Here is a 12930-nt window from a genome sequence, read left to right as displayed (position 1 = left end):
AATCCCTAAACGTGTGGTAACTTTTTTGATTAAGTAAAATACTGAAATCTTCATAGTACCGTTGTCAAACCCAAGTTTGCGTGCCTGACTCACAGTGAGGCCAAACAAACAAAAATCTCGGCGTTTGGAGCAAAGGTTTATTGCGAGGGCCAATCAAGGAGAATGGATGGCTCATGCTCAAAAAGCCCAGACTAGGGGCTTCCCTGGTGGCACAGTGGTTGAGAGTCTGCCTGCCAATGCAGGGGACACGGGTTCGAGCCCTGGTCTGGGAAGATCCCACATGCTGCGGAGCGGCTGGGCCCATGAGCCATGGCCGCTGAGCCTGCGCGTCCGGAGACTGTGCTCCACAATGGGAGAGGCCACAACAGTGAGATGCCCGTGTACTGCAAAAAAAAAAAAAAGCCCAGACTCTTTGATGGTTTTCCTGGAAAAGTTTTTATAGGCAAAGTTTAGGGGGAGGTATGCAGGGCGTGTGGCCTTCATCTGATTGGTTGATGGTGAGGTAACAGGGTGTTGGTCCAGGAATCTCAATCATCAGTCTTCTGGTTTCAATCAGTCTGGGGTCTATGTCCTTGTACTCAGCCTAAAGTTATCATTCTCCACCCGGGTGGGGACTTTAGTTCCTGTAGAAGAACTCAGAAATATATATCAGATTGTTATGTATATCCCTTGAAGAGGAACCAGGACCCTGCCCCATCACTGCACTATTGTTTCTTGACTGCCTTTCCTTTGTTTCTGCATTCCCTCACTCCTCTAATTAGTAACTGTTTGAATCTGCCCTTTGGAACTCAAGGAAGGTCTAGGAGGTTGAAACCTTTCCGTACAAACAAGAAATGGGGGACACGGAAAGGCTTTTGTATCTGGGAGGGCCCCACGGGGTCCTGCTTGGTTTCAGTACTGTGAGTGGCATATCTATGTGCTTAAGAATCATAAAAAGCTGTAAAAAGTTAGGTTTTATAATAGCAATATAAGTGAAAAACTATTTTATTAAAACGTGGCTATTTGGACAGTGGAACTGGGCTTTTGTTGCTTATTTGATTCCACATTTTTTAAAAGACCACTGTTATTTCAATTTCTTTCCACCTTGGTGGAAGTTTTTTAGAGATTTTCAAGTTTAACAAATATTAGTGAATAAAGTATTTTAGAAGAGGTTAATATAAAATCTTATAACTTTAAGTAAAATCTATTTTAGGACATAGCTCAATCTATGATATTGCATTGTCTGAAGAACAAAGTCTAGATTCTTTTACAGGTTTACAAAGGAATAAATTCAATGTTTGTCATTTATCACCAAGCAATCTGGATTGGGTCCCAGTGGCTATAAGACATCGCTTAAGTTGTTTCCATTTCAACTGGCTCTTAATAAACAATTCAGTTATCTTAAGTGATATTGGAAATTGTTAATGGCATAAAGAAGGTTGTCATTAAATATAAACCAATAGGCTGAATTCCTATTGAGGCTAGGCCCTAACATAGGATAAGAAGTAATAGGAAATGAATTCGGGTACAGAAAAAAGGTTAACAAAAGAAGATAGATCATGAGAAAACCGATTCTCTAGGGAGCATAGGCATTTACATTTTAAGGGAGGACGTTAATACCAATTATGTGTCAGACATAGGCACTGACAATGCAAGGATACGTAAAGCATCCTCTATGAATTCTCAGGTCTTATAACTTGAGTTTCTCAAATCACCCTGCTAGCATGATTATTAAAATACAGATTTCTCAATGCAACCTATAGCTTAAAGTAAAATGTAGCTTATCTCTTTGATTTGGACTCTATCAGTGCATTTTATAAACTTCCCAGGTGATTTCCTTGCATTCTGGTCTAGTTTGGTAGACTATATTATCTTGGATTTTTGTTGGCTAAGGGAAATACCACTGAATTCTAGCAGCTCATAAGTACTGAGATCCATCTTGTGTTTGCAGAGAGGCAGGAGTTAGGCTGGAGTGGGATCAAACTTTTGAGTTTTGGGTACAGGCCAGTCAACATGAAAATAGCTAACAAAGGCATAAGAACACAAATTTAAAGTACCATAAATTTTAGATCAGCAAAAATTCTCTTCAGACAGAGAGAAATAAGAAAATATATTTTCAAATGGATCCTGGGATTCTCCCTCTCTCCCCATTAAAGTCATTCAAGGAAATTATATGTTGGAGTTGTTTGTGTGAGTGGAGCAGTCTTGCAATATCTGGGTTGAATCAATTCATTTAGCAAATTATGGTTGAGCATCTCTTATAGACTAGGCTCAGAAGACACAAATATGAATTAAGACTATAATCTTGCTCTCACAGAGCTCACAGTTTAGAGAAGAAGATGGATATGGATACAAATATATTGAAATAAATGCTGATAGAGCTATAGAAATCACTATTCATTTATTCAAGCAACAAATTCATGGGGTGACTACTGGACACCAGGCACTAGATATACCATGATGAACAAAAACGTGGTTCCTGCCCATATGGATCTTTCATTCTGGTGGAGAAGGTAGACAATAAGTACATAAACTAGTAACAAAATAGGTAATGACAAATTGTGAGAGTAAAGGAAGAAAACTGGGTGTATGGGATGGGGGTGGCTATGGAATTACTGGGGACAAAGGAACCATTTAAACATAATATTTAAAATTGAATTTCCAACTAGATTTCAAAAGAATTAGCTCTTCAGTCTAACAAGATATTTTCTGAGCTATTTATGTGTCAGTAGGCTGTCAAATGATTGTAGAGGTGATATCAGCTCTCTTTTCCTGTTGTTGTATTTGTAAATCAGCTAACTCCTGAAGTAAGCATCTGTGGCTGACAGTTCTGTGAGAGGAATGTTCTGACCATGTACTTTGATTTCATTCAGGTTAAGCTTACTTTTTTTTTAGACCAGCTGGGTATTATTGCTTATGTTTTTTAAAGTCTTCATTTATACATACATAATCATTTATGTCCTCACAGCAATGGACTTTATATGTCTTCATGCCCAACACAACCTGGGCTTGAAGAGCAAGAAGATAAGTCAAATCTTAATTAATTAGGGCTAGAAAAAACAATATAACAGAAACCTCAGCTCTAGATATGTGAATAGATATTTCAATAAGAAAAAACGGCACAGATGTAGAGAACAAACATGGATACCCAGGGGGAAAGCGGGGGTGGGATGAATTGGGAGATTGGGATTGACATAAATGCACTACTGATACTATGTGTAGAATAGATAACTAATGAGAACCTACTGTATAGCACAGGGACCTCTACTGCATGCTCTGTGATGACCTAAATGGGAAGGAAATCCAAAAAATAAGAGATATATGTATAGCTGATTCTCTTTGCTGTACAGTAGAAACTAATACAACATTGTAAAGCAACTATACTCCAATAAAAAATTTAAAAGAACAAAAAACGGGCCCATGGAGAAATGTTTACCATGTTGATGCCCCCGCTTCCATGAAATCACTTTGAGAAGTACAACATTCTACAAAATAGAAAATACCTAGATGGCTTAAAGGGAAGTTGGTGTTTTGAGCCACTGACATTAGAATAATAGATAAAATGATCCCAGGACGTCTTCTTCAGATGCTCCCTCAAATGCAACCCCTCCCCCAATTGCACATGCAACCTCTACATATATCTATATGATGATTCTGTCATGTTCTACACTGTGTTATGATTTATTTGTCTATGTTATTCACAAGTACATAGCAATATGTGCCCTGTGTGAAGTATATGTTCAAAATACTTGTTGAATGAATAAATTAATTTTGAAATACTAAGAATCATTGAACATAGTTATAATTTTGTGCATATGGGAATATGCTTTTTCATATACAGACTCGTGATAAAATAGTTGAAAATGCCCTTTGGTGGCAGGCAAGTCCAAGTTAAATCCTGTTTTGGGCGCTTATAAACAGTGCAACCTTGAGAAAGTTACCTAAATGATCTAAGCTTTAATTTCCTACTCTTTAAAATAGTAAAGTTAATAATAGCTATCTCTTAGGCCTGTTGTTGGTATTACCTTGAATATTACATAAAAATAACTTATTATACGGCATAGCACTCAAAATGGCACAGATTTTGTTTGTCAGCTAGGGAAAGTGCATTCTGTAAAACATCTATAAGATATATTTATAGAGTGAATCATTTTAAAGCATATCTCTAAGATGTTTCCAAGTTCTTTGCATCAATAAACAATTGTAAGTTCATCAATACAAGGCAAGTTGTACTTGCCTACTCAGTACCTAGTAGACATTCAAGGAATGTTATTTATGTGAATACGTGATTTTCCAGGTCTTGACAAGGTGGTTGCCTATGGATTGCACTTCTGAGGCATAAATTTAAATGATAAGTTTTGAAAAAACTTTGTATCAGGTAAAGTCTGCTGTATTCATGTTTTTATGACCTGTCAACAGAAAAATATTTTTTTAAATAAGTAAGGCTTGAAGCGTAAGAAAAACTGACCTATGAATGTAAAATGACAATTGAAGCAAAACATAAATGGCTCTTTCGTTAGTCAATAAAAATAGATGAGGAAACAGACAAGTGTCTAAAACTTCAAAGATAATGAAACTGTTCCTGACTCCTCTTCCAAGCTCCACTGCATCATTTTTAGATTTTTATTTTCATCTTGCTTATGTTTTTTCAATTCACAGCCTAAAAATGCCCATATTAAATCATCCCTACATATTTTTCCAATTCCCAACATAAACAAATCAAATGTTGCTTAGAAACGTTTACTATGCTTTGTTATTTACAACAACGACAAGCGCATTGAGTGCAATAAAAGCATGGAAACAAGCATCCTTAATGGACACGTGAAGCAGTTTATGACATTCAAATGACATTCTTGAAAAAGGTGATAAGTTCATGAGAAAGCCCAGTGAACCTAGTTCTGTACTGCTAAATCCTTCCCTCAAATCTTCTTGACTTTCATTGATTAATTTATTCATTTACTTATCTATTTATTCTGTATTTCATAAAACAAACAGATGTTTTGGATGTGCTTTTGACTTAATTCATTATTTTTGCTTGGGATAACATTTGATCCTAGTATGTTCAACGGAATGTTCCTGTGTCAAAAGTCAGTATCTAATTTGTATGGATATTGCTCTTCATTTACGTGAAGCCAAGGAAAGAAGCTTACATAGATACTAAATACATATACATGTATAACAGCTCAGAGGCTATCCTTCATCTCCAATTGTTTTTTGTGTGTGTTTTTTTTAGAAACACCAGACACAGACACAGAGAAGGAAGTCCACTAAAAAATAAGTGATTTTTCATTACTTTTAGAAAAAGTTTTGGGAACCCAGAACCCTTGCCTTTCTTCCCCCACCCACCCCCCACCCATGATCAGAGCAGCTTGTGAAATGTTACTAATTCCATACTCTTAGAAAAAAAAGCAATAAACTTCCTTGACAAGACTGCTGGAGATCATTATGAAAAATGTTGCAGAAGGAGGAACAAACAGTATGTGTACACAAGCCTGAGTATTGATGTAAGAAGAAAAAATTGTACAGCTTCATCTTGGTCATTGTGACATAGTTTAACTTGATATCTGTCAAGGCTTTTGGTTAAAATATTGTAGGAGAGACTACTAAGAGTGAAAAAAATCTATGAAAGCTGTTTCTTTTCTCCCTGAAAATAAAGGGCATCAAGTGTGAAGTTATTTATCGACATAATAAAATGCCTTAAAACAGTGTTGTAGTTATGCAGAAACATAAACAGTTTGCCATCAGAACCTATAATTTGCCTAAAGATAACAAAAGAAAAATCGTAGTCAATTATATGTCTTATCAGGTTACAAACAGTAAATATCCTTACAAAATGCACCTGAAAATCACTAATTAAACAGAGCATCACAGTTTTAGTCTCTGAGGCTACATCGTTTTCTCCGTATTTTCTGTCTCATTTATAACTACAAATGTATTGGAGGCAAGAATCTACAGTAGAAGATTTTGAAATGCAGTTGAAGGATACAAAGTTTTTTTAAATTGTATAGTATTTACCTTTTGCAAAGTTAAAAGCACTAGATTTATCTAACATTTTTGAAATTCAGTTCAAATGGACTTAAACATGAAATGGAGTAATAGAGATGTGTCCAAGCATCTGTTCACCAAACCAGCATTTATGGAGCACCCACAGTGTACCAAGCCTTGTGAAAGGGCCTGGGTATCCAGGAACAGCAGGACAGAAATAGACCTGCCCTCACAGAGTTTACCATGTGGTAATAATAGCTTACATTTCTATTGTGCTTCAACAATATATAAGGCATTTTTACAAACATTTGTCTTATCTACTTCTTATCCTTTGAGATGTGTTATTATTCCCAGCATATAAATGAGGTTATTGAAACTTGGACATTTTAAGGCTGGGAGATTCCGAGAAAACTACAAATACGTGTAGAGGATATTCAATCACAAAAATAGCCATTTATATTTTATTTCACTTAATGGTTCTTTCAATAAGATTTCAATCAGGAGACAAGAAACCTACAGTAATTTCAACAGGGAAAGTTTAAAATCAGGAATCGTCAACTATAGCAGGAAATAGGAGCAAAAGGGCGTTCAATATAAAGGGTTAAAGAAAACTCTAAGGAATACAGAAATAGCAGATATAGAGAGCAGCCACGACCTCTAGGGATAACACAGAGCACCCAAGAAAGAAACAAATATGGAAAGGGGCCTCTGCCCTAATAAAGCTGGGATCCAGACCTCAGGGCACTACTGTGGCCCACTGGATGGCAGAGAAGTTCATCAAGGCTCTGCACTGGGAAAGTGGGAAATCACCTTCTGGATTGCTGAGGGAGGTACCATGGAGAGATGCCATATGCTGCTGGCCACAGAGCATTACAGGAGCCTGCCAGGAGAGAGGATGCGCAGAAACCAAGAACTGTTTCTCTTCCAGATCCCTCCAGGGTTCTCTACTGATGAAGCTTACCATCTTGCGAACTGGCAAGGGAGAAGCGTTCCAGTATCACAAACAGAGCCACAGAGAGTAGATTTGGAGCTCAGAGGAATAAAATGATAAGTGACACGTTGGTATATCAAGAACATTTAGATGAGTTATATCATATCATTTATTTGTCACAATTCACTAAGGGGAGACATATTTTATTCTTATGTCATGGATGAAGTCATTTAAAAATATATTTCCTGTATTTGTTTTAAAAGATAAAGAACTACGAGATTAAATATTTTGCCCATTATTATAAGGAGTAAAACTTACAACCTGGTAATCGAAAGCATTGAATTTGGCACCAGCCTGGTCCAATTTCTGACTGTTAGACTTTGGGGAAAATATGTTGGGAAAAATATTTAACCTCTCTGTGTTTCTGTTTCTTCATTTAAAAAACAAACAAAACACAGAACTTACTTCATATATTTCTTATGAAGATTATGTTGGATGATGTTTGCAATGTGTTTGGAATGTAGCTGGCACATACATAATGCTCATTTGTAGACTACCGTTGTTATTATCATATATTATTGAGTTACTTCTTCCATTAAAAAATCTTAAATATGTAGGATAAAGAATAAAAATCTATAAGCATCCCGGGAAGAAAATCCATCATATACAAAGCAACATTGTCAAGCTGCACTGAATTTTTCTCCAACCTGTGCAATGCTAGAAAACAGTAGAATGGCACGTGCAGGTCTTGGGGAGAGGTGATTATTAATAAATAATTCTGTAAGCAATCTAGTTGTTTCTAACATATATAGGCAACAGAAAAATAAGATATTAAAAAATTAGATTTAAAAAATCTGGCTACAAAAGTTCTTCCACTTGTAAATGTATATTGTCCAATGGCAAATGACAGCACATTTCTTATTTTTAAAAAAATTTAATGGGGTTTATTGTTTTGTTCTTGTTGTAAATATAATATGGATTTCCCATTACAAGATAGAGAAAGTTTAAAGAAAATAAAAATTACTGATATTCCTACCCAGCGAGAAACAGGTGTATTTCCTCCTAGTTTTTTTCTCAATCGATTACATGTAAATAAGCATATATAAATATACATTTTTAGGAATTAGCATTCTACTAGCTGTGTAGTGATATTCTATATTCTATAAGATGTGTGGTGGTATTTGATTGTGTTTTTATTAGTTATAGTAATTTCTGAAGGTTTTTAAATATATAGTAATGCTATTTGAATAATGATAGTTGTACTTCTTCCTTTCTAATCATTTTGTCGCATATTTCTTTTTCTTGTCCTATTACACTGGCAAGACATTCCAGCATGATGCCAAGTGGAAGGGATGAGAGTAGACATCTTCATCTAATTTTTAATAAAAACAAAGCATTCACTTTTTATCATTAAGTGTGATGTTGGCTATAGCATTTTATATACATGCTGTTTTTGAAGTTTAAAAAATTTCTTTTTGTTCTTAATTTGTTGAAAGTTTTTAATCATGAAAGGATATTGAATGTTGTCAAGTATGGTTCTTCAGTTACTGGAATGATAAATTACTTAAAAGTTTTTTTAATCTACAATTATGGTGAATGACATTATCTGCTTTGGAGATGGAAATGGATTTGCATCATTGCTCATGAAAAAATAAAGCAAATGCAGACCATTGGGTATATAATTCTCCTATTCATATAAAAAAGGAAAGTATGGAGATATATATAGAGATATATATATATATATATATATACACACACACACACACACACACACATGTTTTATGCATATATTATCACTCACATACGTGTCCTGTTATGTACAGAGAACATTTCAGGATAATGAAAAACTTAACAACAATCTGTTGCCCATATGCAAAAGGTCTGGGTATCTAGGCTAGGAGAAAGGTTTTATTTTATGCCTACTCTCTTGTGCTATGTGAAATGTTGACCATATATGACTTTGAAAAAAATACATGCCTCTATTTATTATGGTTATTTATTGCATTTAGGCTTAAGTATTTTATTAGCTTAGAATATATTTTGAAGTAAAGTATAAGGTGAGACTTTGAAATATTTTTTTCCCAATTATTTAGTTGAGTTTATTCTGGAGAATTAATTCCATTTTGTTATGCTTGATTCAGAATAGTTATTTTTATTCCACTAAAAGGAATATTGATTTCAACACCAATTTCACTGTATTTGAATTAATGTAGCTTTGTAAATTGAAATTTGTTTTGGGGCTAGTGTGCCATATTGATTTATCATGTTTTTTACCTCACTCTTTTATTAAATTTTTGTGTACATTTTTCTGAAGAAATTTGAAATTTGGTCACCACCTTAAGGTGTGTACCTTGACCACTCAAATTAAAGTGTTTTCTTTTTCATACCACTGATTTCTTCTTTTTCATAAACGTATCCCTCTTTATGCAGTATATATATTTGTGTATTTACTAGGGCCCATGGATTTTTGTTCATCCTATAAACACTATATCTAGACAGCACTTGATACACACCTGCTCTATAAATATTTGATGACTGACCTACTCAATGAATGAATGCATGTGTGAGTGATTGAATAAATTCATCAAACTCCAAAAAAAACACTCGATTTTATTTCCCCTGCTTTTCTCTACTCTTGACATTTAATGTGACATAATTTATTTTAATCTATGATTAGAGCCCTGAATTATTACATTATTAAGATAAAATGTCATGAATACTAAAAATATATTATTTTCCATATACATTTTTTCAAAGATTTTGGTGGAGTTTACATTCAATTTTGTAACTGCATTTACAATATTTGTTTACTTTTAATTCAAATAAGTCTTTTATGCAATAAATTTCTCATTCTTTTATGCTTGATGTTGAATCACCTTTTGTAGGCTTGCAGATATATTTTAGTTGCTTCCCTACTGAGGATATATTAACCATTTTCTTTGAGAAGTTTTTTATATATTGAAAAATATATCTCTATGTGCCTCATACGTGAATAACAGGCACTTGTCTATAATGAGAATTCTTCATTCAAATCTATGTCCATCATAAAAACAAACAAAGCAAAACACCTCATATACAACATTCCACTCTATCATAATACATAATGTCTCAGTGAAGAACTCTGAGAATAGCTTGTCTTTTTCCTTATTCATTATTTTTTATCTTTAAAATTCAAAAATTTATAAGGGCATATCCAGGTATCTTGATGAGCCTTTGGTTTTTTTCCTCTCAGATCTTCAGCTTGAAAACTTTTTCTTTTCTTTTAAATTTAATTATTTATGTACTTGCTATTTTTCTCTTTCTTCCCCTGAAACAGTTGTTTCTTTGATCATATCTCTACCATTCGTATCCATGATTATCTAGGCCATCATTTTCATCTCTTTGATTTTGCTCCTGCATTACAGAAAAATTTCTCAAATCTTTCCCCACTTCATTGATTCAATTAATTTTTTTCATATGTGCTCTTTACTATCTCAAATGCTACTTTAATTTTCTATTGAATTTTGCATTTTCTTACAAACAGTTTTAGTCTTCACTTTTTCCATTCTTTTCATTCCATCCCATTCTCTCCTTAATAGCACCTATTATGGTTTTGTAGAGGCTTCTCCTCCTGAATCTTTTTGAGAACATCAAGAATATAAGTGTAAATTTTTCAGCTATTTCAAAAATCAACTAATTTTAAAAAACTATGTTATCAACTGGCCTCATCAAGTCAGTGCCCTTTGCCTTCTGCTAGCAGTGCCTCCTTATGACATCTTGACTTATTTACTTTACCTGCACTGTGTTGAGACTGATTCAGGCTTGCCATTTCCTTCAGATAGGGTAGGTGAATTTTTTCCTTTTCTGCCATCACAGAACACTTGGCTCTTATAATTTCTCCCATAATTTTTCCTTTTTGTCTCTGAACCACATCTAAAATCTTTAATTTTGGGTCCTATCCAAATTTGCTGAATAGAGGTTGAAACTTTTACCCCATACCTTACAAAATTAACTTAGGTTATCAGATACAGTGTGTAAATTTGCTTTTGCATGGTGCAAAGCATGAAAAATTGTACAAAGTTCCATCATCTACTCTCTAAAGTGCTTCTTTAGGACCCTAAAATCCACCCCATTTCTCCCTTCTGAGAGATGTAGTGCATGTATTGATATATACAGAGAGGGGTAGGAGTGGAGATGAGTCAGGGCTATAGCTCAGGTTGGCCCAGAAGTATTTCACATGGTACTGAGGGAAGACCTCCTAGTTTTGGTCAGAGCAACATGAGGCTATGGACTGAGTCAGTCTTTCCCTCTTACTTGAGATAATTGTGTCCACTTCTGATTCAGAGAGTTCACTATGCAATGTGTCATCCAAAATTGTGATTCATGTTTGTCGCTCTCAATCATAACCATTATTGGAAATTCTGTACAAATGTCAGAGTATTTTCTCCTCTTCCTCCTTTTCTCTTATCTTTTTAATCTCCTTCATCTTCTCTCTTACACAAACATAAAATCACATTAATACTCTCTCTCTTTCATTACTGTATTAGCAATTCATGCTATTTTGTGCTGCTTTTTATTTTTTCTTTTTTTACCATTTTACTTGACAGTTAATAAAAATCCTATTAGGAATGTCTAGTCCTCTGTCATTTTTTAACCAGGTAGCACCCTAATTTTAACTTACCGTTTTCTGGTTCAAATCTCATAGATTCCCTAGAGTTCTTTAATTCATCCCTGTCTTTGTTATAAGGAACATGTTTTATACAAATTATATTTAAAGAGTAGGGATGATTCACATACTGAAGTACCTAGTAATGAACGTTTTTCTTTTTCTTTTTTATATTGGGAGCCAGGTCACTAGACATCCCCCTGTATGCAGACCCTGATGGTGAGTCAAGAAGGTCCACATTTGGCCTATTAGGTGATTCCACATCCCTGTTTGCCCTGGACTGTTTCAGATTGTGCTGTTGTGTTAGCATAATTATTTATAGTGTTCCTTTCACTCTCTAAAGCATCCTGGTTTGCATCATCCTACATAAGACTATGAGATACAATTAAAATGTGAGTCATATATGCCTGAAAGACTTACTCATGCTTCCTTAATATTGTGATGTAATTTTTGAAATTTTATTTATTTTATTTATATATTATTTTTGGCTGTGTTGGGTCTTTGTTGCTGCATGTGGGCTTTCTCTTGTTGCACAAGTGGGGGCTACTCTTTGTTGTGGTGCACAGGCTTCTCGTTGTGGTGGCTTCTCTTGTTGCGGAGCACTGGCTCTAGGCTCACGGGCTTTAGTAGTTGTGGCGCATGGGCTCAGTAATTGTAGTGGGCTCTATAGCGCAGGCTCAGTAGTTGTGGTACATGGGCTTAGTTGCTCTGCAGCACGTAGGATCTTCCCAGACCAGGGCTCAAACCCATGTCCCCTGCATTGGCAGGCAGACTCCTAAACCACTGCACCACCAGGGAAGCCCCTTGTGATGTCTTTTTTTTTTTTTTTTTTTTTTTTTTTTGCGGTATGTGGGCCTCTCACTGTTGTGGCCTCTCCCATTGTGGAGCACAGGCTCCGGACGCGCAGGCTCAGCGGCCATGGCTCACGGGCCCAGCCGCTCTGCGGCATGTGGGATCTTCCCAGACCGGGGCACGAACCCGTGTCCCCTGCATCGGCAGGCGGACTCTCTTCCCTGTGCCACCAGGGAAGCCCCCTTGTGATGTAATTTTAATGGAATTGAGCAAGTGAAAATTACAGTTAATTAAATTCAGCCATAATTTAGTTACTAATACCCTAATCCTGCTTGCATGACAACTGAATGGGTCATGCCATCAACAATGTTCAAAGCAGATTGTTAAACTCTAATTGGTGGATTAGTACTTCATGTATGCTAGATAATAATGTAGAATTTGAGACTATATAATAATTCAAGTTCTTTAATTCTAAAAATTTTAGACTTTTTGTTCTTTAATTCTAGAAATCTTAGATGGGCCCCATTGGTCCAGGGACTATATAGCAGGTAACTGAAGTACAATTGTCCCAGCTCTAAAGTTCTCACTCATCCACTCT

The sequence above is a fragment of the Lagenorhynchus albirostris genome, chromosome 6, assembly GCF_949774975.1.
Source record: "Lagenorhynchus albirostris chromosome 6, mLagAlb1.1, whole genome shotgun sequence".
Taxonomy (NCBI): domain Eukaryota; kingdom Metazoa; phylum Chordata; class Mammalia; order Artiodactyla; family Delphinidae; genus Lagenorhynchus; species Lagenorhynchus albirostris.
Note: the sequence above shows the minus strand (reverse complement) of the source record.